Below are 17,082 nucleotides of genomic sequence, written 5' to 3'. Positions count from 1 at the left end.
GGTTGATTGAGAGAGTTTGGGACTATATGAGGAAAGAGGTTGTGAACCCATCCTCAAGTATTAAATGGATCATTCCAATTCCATTCTGCAGCTAAAACAGTGCCGCGAGCAAAGAGAAAGAGAGAGTCAGAGATGACACCATTAACAACACAACAAGCTCCAGTGCCTATTGGTAAAACAAATTAAATCAAGAAGATGTGATTTTTGCTTCTAACCTTGGGGTCACAATCCACCATCATTCCTGCCTCGGCTCAGGTTTTCACTCATGTTAGTAATGTTCATATGGTGTCCCCAACAAAATACTTATTCTAATCCTCCTCCATCTCCCTTTTCTCTCTCTCTCATCCCCCTGTATTTTTGGCATTTGATAATAAAAGAGGAGAAACACTTGTCAAGCCACCTGGTTGACTACTAGCCTCTTTATTACATCGAAAGTTAAAGGAAAACCAACACTTTTCAACTTCATTTTCATTATCTACTGCACAATACCAGCATCAACACAATGTCACGGCCGTCGAAAGAAGTGGACCAAAGTGCAGCGTGGTGGGTGTACATTTTCCTTTTTTATCTAAAATGTCGCCAACAAAACAACAAACGAAGAAACAACCGTGACGCTTACAGGGCTATAGTGCCACTAACAAATTTCAACTACCCACACTGAAGGAGGGGGAAAAGGGCTACCTAAGTGTGATTCCCAATCAGAAACAACGATAGACAGCTGTCCCTGATTGAGAACCATAACATAGAAATAAAGAAACGTAGAAAACCCACCCAAATCACACCCTGACCAAACCAAAATAGAGACTTAAAAAGGTTCTCTCAGGTCAGGGCGTGACACACATGGTAAAAAAGTGCATTTCTAATATATATTTGTAAAAAAAATATATATATATACAGTTAAAAAGGTTTTACTCAATGACATTGTCAAAATAAAAATAAAATTAAAAGTGATTTTTAAACACTGTTAGATTCTGGGGTAAACTAGGAACATTGTTATACTCAGAAGGATATCATCTAAGGAATGAAAGATACTGGTATTTAGATCAGAAGTTAAAGTTTATCTGTAGGTGCCAGATGGCTTTGGAATGTGTAGGGGAGACGAGTGGAGATCAATGTCACTGAGGGAGAGAGGTAATGTATAGTGTTTACATTATGTCAGAATATGACCATGACATTATTTATTGTATTGTTAGCCATCAGGGATCCTATGGGATGGATGCTCTGGGAGAAGAGACACAGTCTGTTATCAATGACCATGACAGCCTTGAGTTGGGGAATGGTGAGCACTTTGAAGAAGAGTTCAGGTCAGGTGAAGTCTGGAAGTGAGGAAGAAGAGATACAGTTGAAGTCATATGTTTACATACACATAGTTTGGAGTCATTAAAACTAGTTTTTCAACCACTTCACAAATTTATCGTTAACAAACTATAGACTTTGTGCATGACACAAGTATTTTTTTCCAACAATTGTTTACAGACAGATTATTTCACTTATTTCACTTATAATTCCCTGTATCACAATTCCAGTGGGTCAAAAGTTTACATACACTAAGTTGACTGCGCCTTTAACCTGCTGAGTGTAGGGGGCAGTATTTTGATGTTTGGATGAAAAACATACCCAAATGAAACTGCCTATTTCTCAGACCCAGAAGCTAGAATATGCATATAATTGTCAGATAAGGATAGAAAACACTCAAAAGTTTCAAAAACGGTCAAAATATTGTCTGTGAGTATCCAACCAGGAAGTGCCTCTTATTTTGAACTCCCTGTTCCATTACATGCCTTCACTCCATTTAAATGGATATCAACCAGATTCCTTTCCCTATGGCTTCCACATGGTGTGAACAGTCTTTAGACATAGTTTCAGCCTTTTATTCTGAAAAATTAGCGAGAACATTGCGTCAGTGGATGGCTGTGTGTCCCCAGAGTTTTGCATGCGCAACAACTTGGAGCTGACATTTTCTCTCTCACTCCTATTGAAAAAGTCACAGTCCGGTTGAAATATTATCGATTGTTTATTGTAAAAACAACCTGAAGATTGATTATAAAAAACGTTTGACATGTTTCTACGAACTTTACGGTTACTATTTGGAATTTTCGTCTGCCCGAGCAGGCAGGCTCGTGACCTGCACGAGCCTATGGATTTCTGAACAAAACGCGCCAACCAAATGGAAGTTTTTGGATATAAAAATAATCTTTATTGAACAAAAGGAACAATTTATTGTGTAACTGGGAGTCTCGTGAGTGCAAACATCCGAAGATCATCAAAGGTAAGCAATTCATTGTATTGCTTTTCTGACTTTCGTGACCAATCTACTTTGCTGCTAGCTGTTTGTAATGTTTTGTCTGCTGAGACAAATGTCCTCACATAAATGCTTGGTTTGCTTTCGCTGTAAAGCTTTTTTGAAATCTGACACACCAGGTGGATTAACAACAAGCTAAGCTGTGTTTTGCTATATTTCACTTGTGATTTCATGAAAATGTAATATTTTTAGTAATTTAATTTGAATTTGGCGCTCTGCAATTCAGTGGATGTTGACGAAAATGATCCCGCTAACGGGATGGGTGCACCAAGAAATTAATCAGCTTGGAAAATTCTAGAAAATTATGTCATGGCTTTAGAAGCTTCTGATAGACAAATTGCCATTATGTAAGTCAATTGGTGTACCTGTGGATGTATTTAAAGGCATACATTCAAACTCAGTGCCTCTATGCTTAACATAATGGGAAAATCTAAAAGAAATCAGCCAAGACCTCAGAAAAAAAATTGTAGACCTTCACAAGTCTGGTTCATCCTTGGGAGCAATTTCCAAAAGCCTGAAGGTACCATGTTCATCTGTACAAACAATAGTATGCAAGTATAAACAACATGGGACCACGCAGCCGTCAAACCGCTCAGGAAGGAGACGCTTTCTGTCTCCGAGAGATGAAGGCAGTTTGGTGCGAAAAGTGCAAATCAATCCCAGAACAACAGCGAATGACCTTGTGAAGATGCTGGAGGAAACAGGTACAAAAGTATCTATATCCACAGTAAAATGAGTGGCCAAATGGACAATGACCCCAAGCATACTTCCAAAGTTGTGGCAAAATGGCTTAAGGACAACAGAGTCAAGGCATTGGAGTGGCCATCACAAAGCCCTGACCTCAATCCTTCCGAGAATTTGTGGGCAGAACTGAAAAAGCATGTGCGAGCAAGGAGGCCTACAAACCTGACTCAGTTACACCATTTCTGTCTTGAGGAATTGAGGGCCTAAATTCAATTTACTGTGGGAAGCCTGTGAAAGGCTACCTGAAATGTTTCACCCAATTAAACAATTTAAAGGCAATGCTACCAAATTCTAATTGAGTGTATGTAAACTTCTGACCCACTGGTAATGTGATGAAAGAAATACAAGCTCAAATAAATCAGATCATAGAAACGGGCTGTTATCAGATACAGTATGTAGACACTGGTTTGATGCAGGAGATGATGAATATGAGGTTGAGAAGTGTCGTAATTGCATTTTAACAAATGGAGGTTAAATATAACACAAAAAGGAAAATTATCATGATGAATTTGCATGAGAGGCAGAGCATAAGGCCATATTCAACCTAGCTGAACAGACAGTCCGGCAGTTAAGAGAAATCCATTATCTCTGTGAATTATTAATAAGGTTGGTCTGTGTGAAGAGAAACTGTTTTGTTACCTCATATTGCCATGGATATGGAAGAGATTGTAAATAGAAGAGGCATAGGTGTGTGTGTGTGTGTGTGTGTGTGTGTGTGTGTGTGTGTGTGTGTGTGTGTGTGTGTGTGTGTGTGTGCGTGCGTGCGTGCGTGCGTGCGTGCGTGCGTGCGTGCGCGTGCGTGCGTGCGTGCGTGTGTGTGTGTTCTAAAATGTAAGGTTAAATATGTATGTGTTTGTGTGTGTGTTCTAAAATGTAATGTTAAATATGTATGTGTTTGTGTGTGTTCAAATGGAGTAGGTGTAATGAAAACGATAGGAGACAGAGAGTTGGTTTCAGGCACAGGGCATATCAGTGGTTATTTTTAAAGGACCACAGGAGGAGGCAGGTAGCTGGGTCCAGGGGCAGGCAGACTGTCATACACAGGGGGTCCAAAATGGCAACAGTACAGGCAGGGAAAAGGCTATTAACGTCATCTTGGAGATCAGGCAATATGTTGATAACAGGAAATCCGATAGGCTAAAGGACAGGCAGTTTATAGGCAAAAGGCGTTGGTAGTGAAGCAGGCAAAAACAAGGATTAAATTACAGGAAAAACAGAGCTACGTATAGAAGTGTGTCACAAAACAAACAATACTTCACAATGATGGGGTGCAAAGAACTGAACTAAATAGTGTGTAAGGTGGACCATGTTTTTCACGCGATTTAGGTTCACCATCTCCTATAGACCAGGCTCCCAGAACACTAAGGCAGACACACTGTCCCGACTATATGATACAGAGGAACGGGCCATCGATCCTGCGCCCATCCTCCTGGCTTCTTGTCTGGTGGCACCTGTGAGGTGGGAGGTGGACCCAGACATTGAGCGAGCATTGCATGTTGAGCCTACTCCACCACAGTGTTCAGCTGGATGGGTGTACATTCCGTTGGAGATTAGAGACAGGCTGATTTGGTGGGCTCACACGTCCCCATCCTCTGGTCACCCTGGGATCGGTAGGACGGCGCAATGTCTTAGTGGGACGTACTGGTGGTCCACTTTAGCCAAGTACGTGAGGGTTTATGTGGCCTCCTGCTCGGTGTGCGCTCAGTGCAAGGCTCCTAGGCACCTGCCCAGAGGGAAGTTACAACCCCTTCCCGTTCCACAGCGGCCTTGGTCACACCTGTCGTTTGACTTCCTGACTGATCTGCCACCATCACAGGGCAACACCACGATCCTGGTCGTTGTGGATCGGTTTCCTAAGTCCTGTCATCTCCTCCCTTTGCCCGGTCTCCCTACGGCCCTACAGAATGTGGAGGCCCTGTTTACTCACGTCTTACGGCACTACGGGGTGCCTGAGGACATTGTTTCTGATCGGCGTCCCCAGTTCACGTCCAGGGTGTGGAAGGCGTTCATGGAACTTTTGGGGGTCTCGGTCAGCCTTACCTCGGGTTTTCACCCCAAGAGTAATGGGCAGGTGGAGAGAGTGAACCAGGATGTGGGTAGGCTTCTGCGGTTCTATTGCCAGGACCAGCCAGGGGAGTGGGTGAAGAATATCCCCTGGGCAGAGATGGCCCAGAACTCACTGCGCCACTCCTCTACGAACCTGTCACCCTTCCAAAGTGTGTTGGGCTATCAGCCGGTTCTGGTACCATGGCATCAGAGCCAGACCGAGGCTCCTGTGGTGGACGATTGGGTGAGACGCTCAAGGGAGACCTGGGAGGCCGCCCACGGGTACCTTAAATGGGCCGAAGGGCAGCAGGAGGCAAGTGCTGACCGCCACGGCAGCGAGGCCCTGGTGTTCACACCGGGGGACCGGGTCCTGAGGAGAATAAACAAGGTGTGTTATAGGTTACAGCTCCCCCTTATTACCATATTAACCCCTCGTTTCATGTGTCTCTCCTCAGGCCAGTGGTGAATGCGCCACTTCAAAAGCTGAGGTCCTTCCGAGGTCTTTCCACCCCAGAGCCACTTACTAAAACTACAAATTCTAGTTCATTTTTCAAAAAACAAGCTTGAAACTCTTTCTAAAGACTGTTGACATCTAGTGGAAGGCCTGTGAACTGCAATCTGGGAGGACTTCCTTTTATATTCCCATTGACAGCCATAGTAATCAGGGGTGAGCTGAAAAAAAAAGAATTCTGGATGGATTGTCCTCGGGTATTCACCTGCCATATCAATCAAAACCAAATGAGTGGAGGACAGAGGAGCCTCTTAAAGAAAAAGTTACAGGTCTGTGAGACCTTGTAGGTGACTAAATACATATTTTCCACCATAATTTATTAATAAATTAATAAAAAATCCTACAATGTGATTTTCTGGATTTTTTTTCTCATTTTGTCTGTCATAGCTGAAGTGTACCTATGATGAAAATTACAGGCCTCTCATCTTTTTAAGTGGGAGAACATCGGTGCACAATCGGTGGCTGACTAAATACTTTTTTTGCCCCACTGTAAGTGGAACGTAGCTACCTTTCACGTGAGCGCGCCAGACCACTCACTCAAAGAGCTCTTATGAGCCCCTCCTTTAGAGTAGAATCCTCAAGACAGGTTCTAAATACTGTTGACATCTAGTGGATGCCTTGGGAAGTGAAACATAACTAATATCGCCCTGTATCTTCAATGGGGGCTGAGTTGAAAAACTACAAACATCAGATTTCCCACTTCCTGGTTGGATTTTTTTCTCAGGTTTTTGCCTGCCATATGAGTTCTGTCATGCTCACAGACATCATTCAAACAGTTGTTTAGAAACTTCAGAGTGTTTTCTATCTAAATGTACTAATTATATGTATATTCTATTTTTTACGGCTGAGTAGCAGGCAGCTTAATTTGGGGAGGTTTTTTTATCCAAGCGCTGTGAAATCAGCGTCCGAAGGTGGATTTAGCAGTAAATAGAAAACAGAGAGTTCTCACCCCAATTTAAGGCACTTCCGGTTGGCACAGGAAGCTGAAAGTAAACACATATCCTCATTGGGGTAGGCTTTTACAGTCTATACATTAAGAATTAACTGATCTACACAGGGTTGAATGCAGTGTTTTTCACAAACTGCAGATTTGGTACATCAAAACATCTTTAGGGTGAATTTAACGACTTCCAATTGCTCCAGGAAGCTTAGAATCAACACAGGTAGACCTCATAGTGGCCTGATGAATTGTCATCGAAGACAGGTTTATAAGGCATTCACAACCCACATAGGCTTCAGGTTGAATTTAGGGTAGCAAGCAATGTATTCCTGTGGGGAGAGATGTAAACTCTGAGAAAAAAAAATATTTTCACTGTTAAGGGTTAATGCAACACGGTCAATGTTAGGCTTGCACAGATTGGGATGCCCTCAGGAACATTTCTGAGGTCGAATTCTGCTTCTAACCCTAACGGTTCTCTCGCTGTCACCCAAAAGCACTTGAAATTTAGGTCCAGGCTTCATTATACTTTTTTTCACGTTCGCTGCACTTAGACAGAGCAAGCTACGGTCAAGCGGGGCATCTCGTTGAACTCGGAACAGCCTAGAGATTATGGTAATGCCATTGCAGGCTCTGAGTGTCTTTAACCTTTCTAGGGTATCCTGAATTTCCGCCTGTCTAAAGTAGACTACCTGTTACTCAGGCCCAGACGCTAGGATATACAGATAATTGGTAGAATTGGATAAAAAAACAATCTGACGTTTCTAAAATTGTTAAAATAATGTCTGTGAGTATAACATCACTAATATGGCAGGCGAAAACCTGAGGAAAATCCAGTCCTGAATTTTTGTTATTTGGATATCCCATCAACTGCAAATGTGAAGCTATGTATGGGGAATGGGAACTATGACTTCCACCTCCCAGATTGCAGTTCCTATGGCTTCCACTAGATGTGAACAGTCCTTATACATGGTTTCAGGCTTGTTTTTTTGAAAAACCAACGAGTAATAGTTGTTTATCCATGGGGAGAGGTAAGGCAAAAGAAGTCCCTTTGCGCATGTGAACAAGGGTGCACACCTCGTTCATTTCCTTTGCTATTGAACATAGTAATCTCCGTCTGAAATATTATCATTTATTTAGATATTAGACAACCTGAGGATTAATAAAAAAACATTGTTTGACTCATTTGGACAACCTTTGCTGGTAACTTTTTGGAATTCTTTCTATGCATGTTGAAGGACTGGTTTATTGAATTCAATGGTGCCAATTAAACAGCGTTTTTGGGATATAAAGAAGGACTTTATTGAACAAAACAACATTTTTTGTGCAGCTGGGACTCTTGGGATTGCAAACAGAGGAAGATCTTCAAAAGTAAGTGATTTATTTTATCGTTATTTGTTATTTTGTGATGCCTGTGCTGGTTTGGAAAATATGCTAATGTGAGGCGCTGTCCCCAGACAATCGAAAGTCCTTTTGAAATCTGACAATGCAGTTTGATTACCAAGATTCTAAGCTAAAGAATCATGTATGACACTTGTATTTTCATGAATGTTTAATATTACGATTTTGTCATTTGAATATGGAGCGCTCCGATTTCACTGGATGTTGTCGAATTTGATCCCGCTAGCGGTAAGGATCTTCGCGGTAAGGGGTTTTTAAGAGCCTGCAGCTAAATCACCTTCAGTCATTAGTCCTTGATATCTAAATGTACGAACAAGGAAGGAGTCATAGAGATATTTGGAAAGCCCCTTTCTGTGTCTACTTAGTGTGTATCCTCATCTGATGTCCATACGTCACAGACAATCACTGTTTCACAAAGAGACCGTCTGGGACTCTCCTCTATAATCATGCATTCTTAACCAGGTTCCAACGATGACTAGCCAAGATACAGTAATCTGACATAGTTTTTTTTACTCTTTGTTTTACTCTTTGTTTTATACTTCTTCACAGCAGAATCTGTTGTGTGGGTGATGCGTAATGGAATTATTTTAATAATTAGGGTTGCGCAATGACAGATGTGTTGATTAGGATTGAGTTTGTTTATTTATTTAAAATGTCCATTACATCACAACAGCACTCAACATTTCCACCTATTATAATTAAGGGCATATAATGCAGTATGAATGATAGATTATTCTCTTTTTGATGTGGATCGGAGATTTATGTCAAATGGCATTACCCATCCAGCCATACTATCTACAAATCAGCCATTCAATATCCCATGATCGCCTAATTTAAATGTCACTGGTTTCCTAGTCTGGAAACACAGCAAAGAAAAAGCTACACTAAAAAACTCATTGTTGTGTGCATTCAACCAGAAATAGATGAAAGGCAATGAAAAACAATCCTTGAGACCTTATGAGACCTTTCTGAGACACTTGCTTCTCTTTAGCCTCAAAGTAGAAGAAACAACAAAAAACAAGACAAAATCAAAACAGTTTTGTGAAAAGACTTTTGTGTTAAAGTCAAATGAAGGAGAAAGACACAATCCCTCTCATGTACCTCATTACTGGGATCTGGAGCGTTCTTTATGCGACTTAGCTAGACCCATCAGCTGTCAAACACCTGCTTTCCAAGTCTTGCGAGACAGAGACATAAAGACAGGAGCGCCTTAAGAGGGCAAGTGCAACCAGTCGTGTGACTGCGAGTCGGTGGCACTTCCAAAGCAGCTGACATCAAAAAGAATATACCTGCATCGCAATGAGTGTGATCACAACCTGAGACATTCCTTGCTGGTTTTCGTAGAATTCAGATGTTCACAACTATGTTTTGATATCAGCAATAAAAGTGTATTGAAGGCTGCAGGAATTTCATGTAGATTGAAGATTTTTAGAGTAACTTTGAAGTTCTGTTTTTTGAGTAACTTTGGAGTTTTGATGTCACTAAAACACATTCAAAACTGTGATTTACATCTATACAGTGACTGACTTTCATAGAATAAAACATATTTTTGGTTTGGTTTTGATTCCTTTTTACCTGATTTAAAATCTCCTTTGAATTAATTAGTTTTACTCTGGGTGAGTGTCTCTTGTTAGTTGGGGTATAATTGCGACTTGTCACTCAAGCTAACACCTGTCCCAGAGGAGGTTTAAGGGATATGATCCGCTCTGTCATTTAGTCAATTGCATTGACTAATAATTTGCTCATCTCAATGTGGACCTTGATGGTGCTATCATATCTCAGTGCACCCTCCATAACTTTGCATCAGTGCCTGGTTAAAAGGAAAACAATGAATAATGATTTTAAGATTATTATCACAATGTAAAATGTTAATGTTATTGTTGTTGTTGTGGAAGCACTCTGGGGATTGCTCAATTGATCTTTTCATGCAGTGTCATGAAATATCAGTGATTTAATTGCCATTTGTCACTTTAATACTGGGGGGAAATATCCAAGAGTGAGTTTGACCCCTATGCCCTTCAACATATAGGGGTGAACAGTACAATCATTTTACCCTTTTTTTTGAAAACCGTCATAAATTACTATTGTAGGTCTTTGCTCTAAATTTCCCACTGTGGTGCAGATCTCTGAACCTGCCAGTAGACTATATGTAGGCCTGCTCTCTTCTCCACTCTTCCGATGGCATTCACTTCCTCTGGCCTCCTGGAGAGTATCGCTCATTAACATCTGTGCACCGGCGCACCCCAGGGCTCTGGTCTCGACCCTCTGTTTTTTATCACTTGACGCCCACTCACTGGGCCATCTCACTGCCTTTCCCAAATGCCTTCTATCACTGCTATGCAGATGATACTTGTGCAGTTGAACACATTTATTTTTTATTTTTACGCTCTCTGTTTTTTCCCCCTGTCCGTCTATCATGCTGGACACAGACTCCTCTCCTCCTGTTCATCTCTGCCAACCACCTGAGGGTGTCCTCCATCTCCTGGCTGTCCTCTCTCACATTAAACCACATTTACATCCTCTCTGAGTAGTTTCTCCCTTCCCCTCTACTCCTTAGTCAATTTCAAAGGGTGAATATTGTGTTAATGCATTAAATATCACAAAAAACTATCTCCATCCAGAGTTGAAAATGATCTTAAACCCACTCTATATTTCTCCAGTGCTACACACATCAATGCACATTCTTAGAAGTCTCTTTACAAGCTCAGACACATTTGAGGTTCTTGAGACGCATCCTGCCAACAGACAGTATATGTTTATTTTAATGATCAGAAGATTCAGAGATGGATAAACTCAATTAATACAATATAGACTTTAGAGACAACATCGAGACAACATCAAGGGCGGGGTTATCTAGCATGTCTATGGTTTTACACAGCCTTACACTCCCAAGTCAATTCTATAATCCAATCTGATAGTCTGAGTAATTCTCTCAGAGAGAGATATGAAACCAAGCCACTTCCATACACCAACTTTCTGTCACTGTCGGCTTCCTGCCCAAACCATGTCAGGAACATGGGGAGAAAGGCTTTGGGAGCTCCATGCCTCTGGAAAACTGGGAGCCAGGGCATTTCAACATGTATTCCCCTGAAAGGTAATTCATTGGATTTAGGAACAGATGGTGTGAGCCGTTTACCAAGGGGTTTGAAATGGGAATGTCAATGCATTCTGTTTTCCCTGTCATATTAGGCAAAAGTGGAATCGACAGAGACATAGTGAACTCTAAGAACACAGACGTACACTTTTTTTGTGTCATTCTCAATCTTCTGTAAGTTGAGAGTTGTGATCATTTTGCATAATCAAGAGTTCTTCAGTTGAGTCTTCAAGCAGGCCAATGTAATGCTCTTTACTCATATATTGATTATATTAGCATAGTTCTTTAGTTTAGAATTTGAAGACTACAAATCTATCTCTTCACATACATATTAACTGTTTGGCTTCATATCTCTCATGAGTTGTAATAATTTCACATCACCCTTGTTTTCCAGTAGAGAATCTCAAAGACACGTGATATTTAGTGTAGGTGTCATGCAGGTGAATGAGGACCCAAAAGCGACTTGGCGAAAACAGAGTCTTTAATCCAGTAAAGTAATTCTACAAACATAAGACATAATTCCACTCGTAATGACGAGAACAGACTGGAGACTCGATCAAGAACTGCAGGTTGCCTCGGGAAGGCACTTGAACCTAGCAGACTCAGACACCTGCTCTCCACGCAGCATCTGAGGGAAACACGACACGACAGGGCGATACACAGACACAGCACGGTGAACAATAGACAAGGATCCGACAGGACAGGAACGGAAAACAAGGGAAGAAATAGGGACTCTAATCAGGGGAAAAGATAAGGAACAGGTGTGGGAAGACTAAATGATTGATTAGGGGAATAGGAACAGCTGGGAGCAGGAACGGAACGATAGAGAGAAGAGAGAGAGGAAGGGAGAGAGAAAAAGGGGAACGAACCTAAAAAGACCAGCAGGGGGAAAATGAACAGAGGAAAAAGCAAAATGACAAGACAATCTAAGACAAAACATGACAGTACCCCCCCACTCACCGAGCGCCTCCTGGCGCACTCGAGGAGGAATCCTGGCGGCAACGGAGGAAATCATCAATGAGTGAACGGTCCAGCACGTCCCGAGACGGAACCCAACTCCTCTCCTCAGGACCGTAACCCTCCCAATCCACTAAGTATTGGTGACCCCGTCCCCGAGAACGCATGTCCATGATCCTACGTACCTTGTAAATAGGTGCGCTCTCGACAAGGACGGGAGGGGGGGAGGGAAGACGAACGGGGGTGCGAAGAAAGGGCTTGACACAGGAGACATGGAAGACAGGATGGACGCGACGAAGATGTCGCGGAAGAAGCAGTCGCACAGCGACAGGATTGACGACCTGGGAGACACGGAACGGACCAATGAACCGCGGAGTCAACTTACGAGAAGCTGTCGTAAGAGGAAGGTTGCGAGTGGAAAGCCACACTCTCTGGCCGCAACAATACCTAGGACTCTTAATCCTGCGTTTATTGGCGGCTCTCACAGTCTGTGCCCTGTAACGGCAAAGTGCAGACCTCACCCTCCTCCAGGTGCGCTCACAACGTTGGACAAACGCTTGAGCGGAGGGAACGCTGGACTCGGCAAGCTGGGAAGAGAACAGAGGAGGCTGGTAACCCAGACTACTCTGAAACGGAGATAACCCGGTAGCAGACGAAGGTAGCGAGTTGTGAGCGTATTCTGCCCAGGGGAGCTGTTCTGCCCAAGACGCAGGGTTTCTGAAAGAAAGGCTGCGTAGTATGCGACCAATCGTCTGATTGGCCCTCTCTGCTTGACCGTTAGACTGGGGATGAAACCCGGAAGAGAGACTGACGGACGCACCAATCAAACGACAGAACTCCCTCCAAAACTGTGACGTGAATTTCGGGCCTCTGTCTGAAACGGCGTCTAACGGGAGGCCATGAATTCTGAACACATTCTCGATGATGATTTGTGCCGTCTCCTTAGCGGAAGGAAGTTTAGCGAGGGGAATGAAATGTGCCGCCTTAGAGAACCTATCGACAACCGTAAGAATCACAGTCTTCCCCGCAGACAAAGGCAGACCGGTAATGAAGTCTAGGGCGATGTGAGACCATGGTCGAGAAGGAATGGGGAGCGGTCTGAGACGACCGGCAGGAGGAGAGTTACCCGACTTAGTCTGCGCGCAGTCCGAACAAGCAGCCACGAAACGGCGCGTGTCACGCTCCTGAGTCGGCCACCAAAAGCGCTGGCGAATAGACGCAAGAGTGCCTCGAACACCGGGATGACCAGCTAACTTGGCAGAGTGAGCCCACTGAAGAACAGCCAGACGAGTGGAAACAGGAACAAAAAGGAGGTTACTAGGACAAGCGCGCGGCGACGCAGTGTGCGTGAGTGCTTGATTAACCTGTCTTTCAATTCCCCAGACTGTCAACCCGACAACACGCCCATAAGGAAGAATCCCCTCGGGATCAGTAGAAGCCACAGAAGAACTAAACAGACGGGATAAGGCATCAGGCTTGGTGTTTTTGCTACCCGGACGGTAAGAAATCACAAACTCGAAACGAGCGAAAAACAACGCCCAACAAGCTTGACGGGCATTAAGTCGTTTGGCAGAACGGATGTACTCAAGGTTCTTATGGTCTGTCCAAACGACAAAAGGAACGGTCGCCCCCTCCAACCACTGTCGCCATTCGCCTAGGGCTAAGCGGATGGCGAGCAGTTCGCGGTTACCCACATCATAGTTGCGTTCAGATGGCGACAGGCGATGAGAAAAATAAGCGCAAGGATGAACCTTATCGTCAGACTGGAAGCGCTGGGATAGAATGGCTCCCACGCCTACCTCTGAAGCGTCAACCTCGACAATGAATTGTCTAGTGACGTCAGGAGTAACGAGGATAGGAGCGGACGTAAAACGTTCTTTTAGAAGATCAAAAGCTCCCTGGGCGGAACCGGACCACTTAAAACACGTCTTGACAGAAGTAAGAGCTGTGAGAGGGGCAGCAACTTGACCGAAATTACGAATGAAACGCCGATAGAAATTAGCGAAACCTAAAAAGCGCTGCAACTCGACACGTGACCTTGGAACGGGCCAATCACTGACAGCTTGGACCTTAGCGGAATCCATCTGAATGCCTTCAGCGGAAATAACGGAACCGAGAAAAGTAACGGAGGAGACATGAAAAGAGCACTTCTCAGCCTTCACGTAGAGACAATTCTCTAAAAGGCGCTGTAGAACACGTCGAACGTGCTGAACATGAATCTCGAGTGACGGTGAAAAAAATCAGGATATCGTCAAGATAGACAAAAACAAAGATGTTCAGCATGTCTCTCAGAACATCATTAACTAATGCCTGAAAAACAGCTGGCGCATTGGCGAGACCAAACGGCAGAACCCGGTACTCAAAATGCCCTAACGGAGTGTTAAACGCCGTTTTCCACTCGTCCCCCTCTCTGATGCGCACGAGATGGTAAGCGTTACGAAGGTCCAACTTAGTAAAGCACCTGGCTCCCTGCAGAATCTCGAAGGCTGATGACATAAGGGGAAGCGGATAACGATTCTTAACCGTTATGTCATTCAGCCCTCGATAATCCACGCAGGGGCGCAGAGTACCGTCCTTTTTCTTAACAAAAAGAACCCCGCCCCGGCCGGAGAGGAAGAAGGCACTATGGTACCGGCGTCAAGAGACACAGATAAATAATCCTCGAGAGCCTTACGTTCGGGAGCCGACAGAGAGTATAGTCTACCCCGAGGGGGAGTGGTCCCCGGAAGGAGATCAATACTACAATCATACGACCGGTGAGGAGGAAGGGAGTTGGCTCGGGACCGACTGAAGACCGTGCGCAGATCATGATATTCCTCCGGCACTCCTGTCAAATCGCCAGGTTCCTCCTGAGAAGTGGGGACAGAAGAAATGGGAGGGATGGCAGACATTAAACACTTCACATGACAAGAAACGTTCCAGGATAGGATAGAATTACTAGACCAATTAATAGAAGGATTATGACATACTAGCCAGGGATGACCCAAAACAACAGGTGTAAAAGGTGAACGAAAAATCAAAAAAGAAATAGTCTCACTGTGGTTACCAGATACTGTGAGAGTTAAAGGTAGTGTCTCAAATCTGATACTGGGAAGATGACTACCATCTAAGGCAAACATGGGCGTAGGCTTGTCTAACTGTCTGAAAGGAATGTCATGTTTCCGAGCCCATGCTTCGTCCATGAAACAACCCTCAGCCCCCGAGTCAATCAAGGCACTGCATGTAGCACCCGAACCGGTCCAGCGTAGATGGACCGACATAGTAGTACAGGATCTAGATGAAGAGACCTGAGTAGTAGCGCTCACCAGTAGCCCTCCGCTTACTGATGAGCTCTGGCCTTTACTGGACATGAATTGACAAAATGTCCATCAAATCCGCAATAGAGGCACAGGCGGTTGGTGATCCTCCGTTCCCTCTCCTTAGTCGAGATGCAAATACCTCCCAGCTGCATGGGCTCAGTCTCTGAGCCAGAGGAGGGAGATGGTTGCGATGCGGAGCAGGGAAACACCGTTGACGCGAGCTCTCTTCCACGAGCTTGGTGACGAAGATCTACCCGTCGTTCTATGCGGATGGCGAGAGCAATCAAAGAGTCCACACTGGAGGGAACCTCCCGAGAGAGAATCTCATCCTTGACCACTGCGTGGAGTCCCTCCAGAAAACGAGCGAGCAGCGCCGGCTCGTTCCAGTCACTAGAGGCAGCAAGAGTGCGAAACTCTATAGAGTAATCCGTTATGGATCGATCACCTTGGCATAGGGAAGCCAGGGCCCTAGAAGCCTCCCTACCAAAAACTGAACGGTCAAAAACCCGAATCATCTCCTCTTTAAAGTTCTGGTAATTGTTTGAACAATCAGCCCTTGCCTCCCAGATAGCTGTGCCCCACTCTCGAGCCCGGCCTGTAAGGAGTGAAATGACGTAAGCAACCCGAGCTCTCTCGCTAGAGTATGTGTTGGGTTGGAGAGAGAACACAATATCACACTGGGTGAGAAAGGAGCGGCACTCCGTGGGCTGCCCGGAGTAGCAAGGTGGGTTATTAACCCTAGGTTCCGGAGGCTCGGCAGGCCAGGAAGTAACAGGTGGCACGAGACGAAGACTCTGGAACTGTCCAGAGAGGTCGGAAACCTGAGCGGACAGGTTCTCCACGGCATGGCGAGCAGCAGACAATTCCTGCTCGTGTCTGCCGAGCATGGCTCCTTGGATCTCGACGGCAGTGTTACGAACGTCTGTAGTCGCTGGGTCCATTCTTTGGTCGGATCCTTCTGTCATGCAGGTGAATGAGGACCCAAAAGCGACTTGGCGAAAACAGAGTCTTTAATCCAGTAAAGTAATTCTACAAACATAAGACATAATTCCACTCGTAATGACGAGAACAGACTGGAGACTCGATCAAGAACTGCAGGTTGCCTCGGGAAGGCACTTGAACCTAGCAGACTCAGACACCTGCTCTCCACGCAGCATCTGAGGGAAACACGACACGACAGGGCGAAACACAGACACAGCACGGTGAACAATAGACAAGGATCCGACAGGACAGGAACGGAAAACAAGGGAAGAAATAGGGACTCTAATCAGGGGAAAAGATAAGGAACAGGTGTGGGAAGACTAAATGATTGATTAGGGGAATAGGAACAGCTGGGAGCAGGAACGGAACGATAGAGAGAAGAGAGAGAGGAAGGGAGAGAGAAAAAGGGGAACGAACCTAAAAAGACCAGCAGGGGGAAAATGAACAGAGGAAAAAGCAAAATGACAAGACAATCTAAGACAAAACATGACAGTAGGTCTAACAAGGACAAAGCCAGCTGAACTTCTCAGAGTCAAATGGAGCAGAAACTGCAGGACTGTCTGTTTGTGTCCCATTTTAATGAAGTGAAGTTGCCTTCAGCTTGAATGTGAGTAGAGCAGCAATGAATTTATTACATTCACAAAACACTGCTGAGATCCAAGTCTCTCCCTCTCAGTGTGTAACAGCACTATACTTTGTGGTTGTACAAAGGAGATGAGAGAAGGACTGAAAATATTTTGTGTATTAAAATGTTGCACAATCGCTCTCTATGGGTGTCATATGGTGAAGGCATTCAACTGCTGATGAGAG

Source organism: Oncorhynchus gorbuscha, linkage group LG26 (genome assembly GCF_021184085.1).
Source record: "Oncorhynchus gorbuscha isolate QuinsamMale2020 ecotype Even-year linkage group LG26, OgorEven_v1.0, whole genome shotgun sequence".
NCBI lineage: Eukaryota > Metazoa > Chordata > Actinopteri > Salmoniformes > Salmonidae > Oncorhynchus > Oncorhynchus gorbuscha.
Note: the sequence above shows the minus strand (reverse complement) of the source record.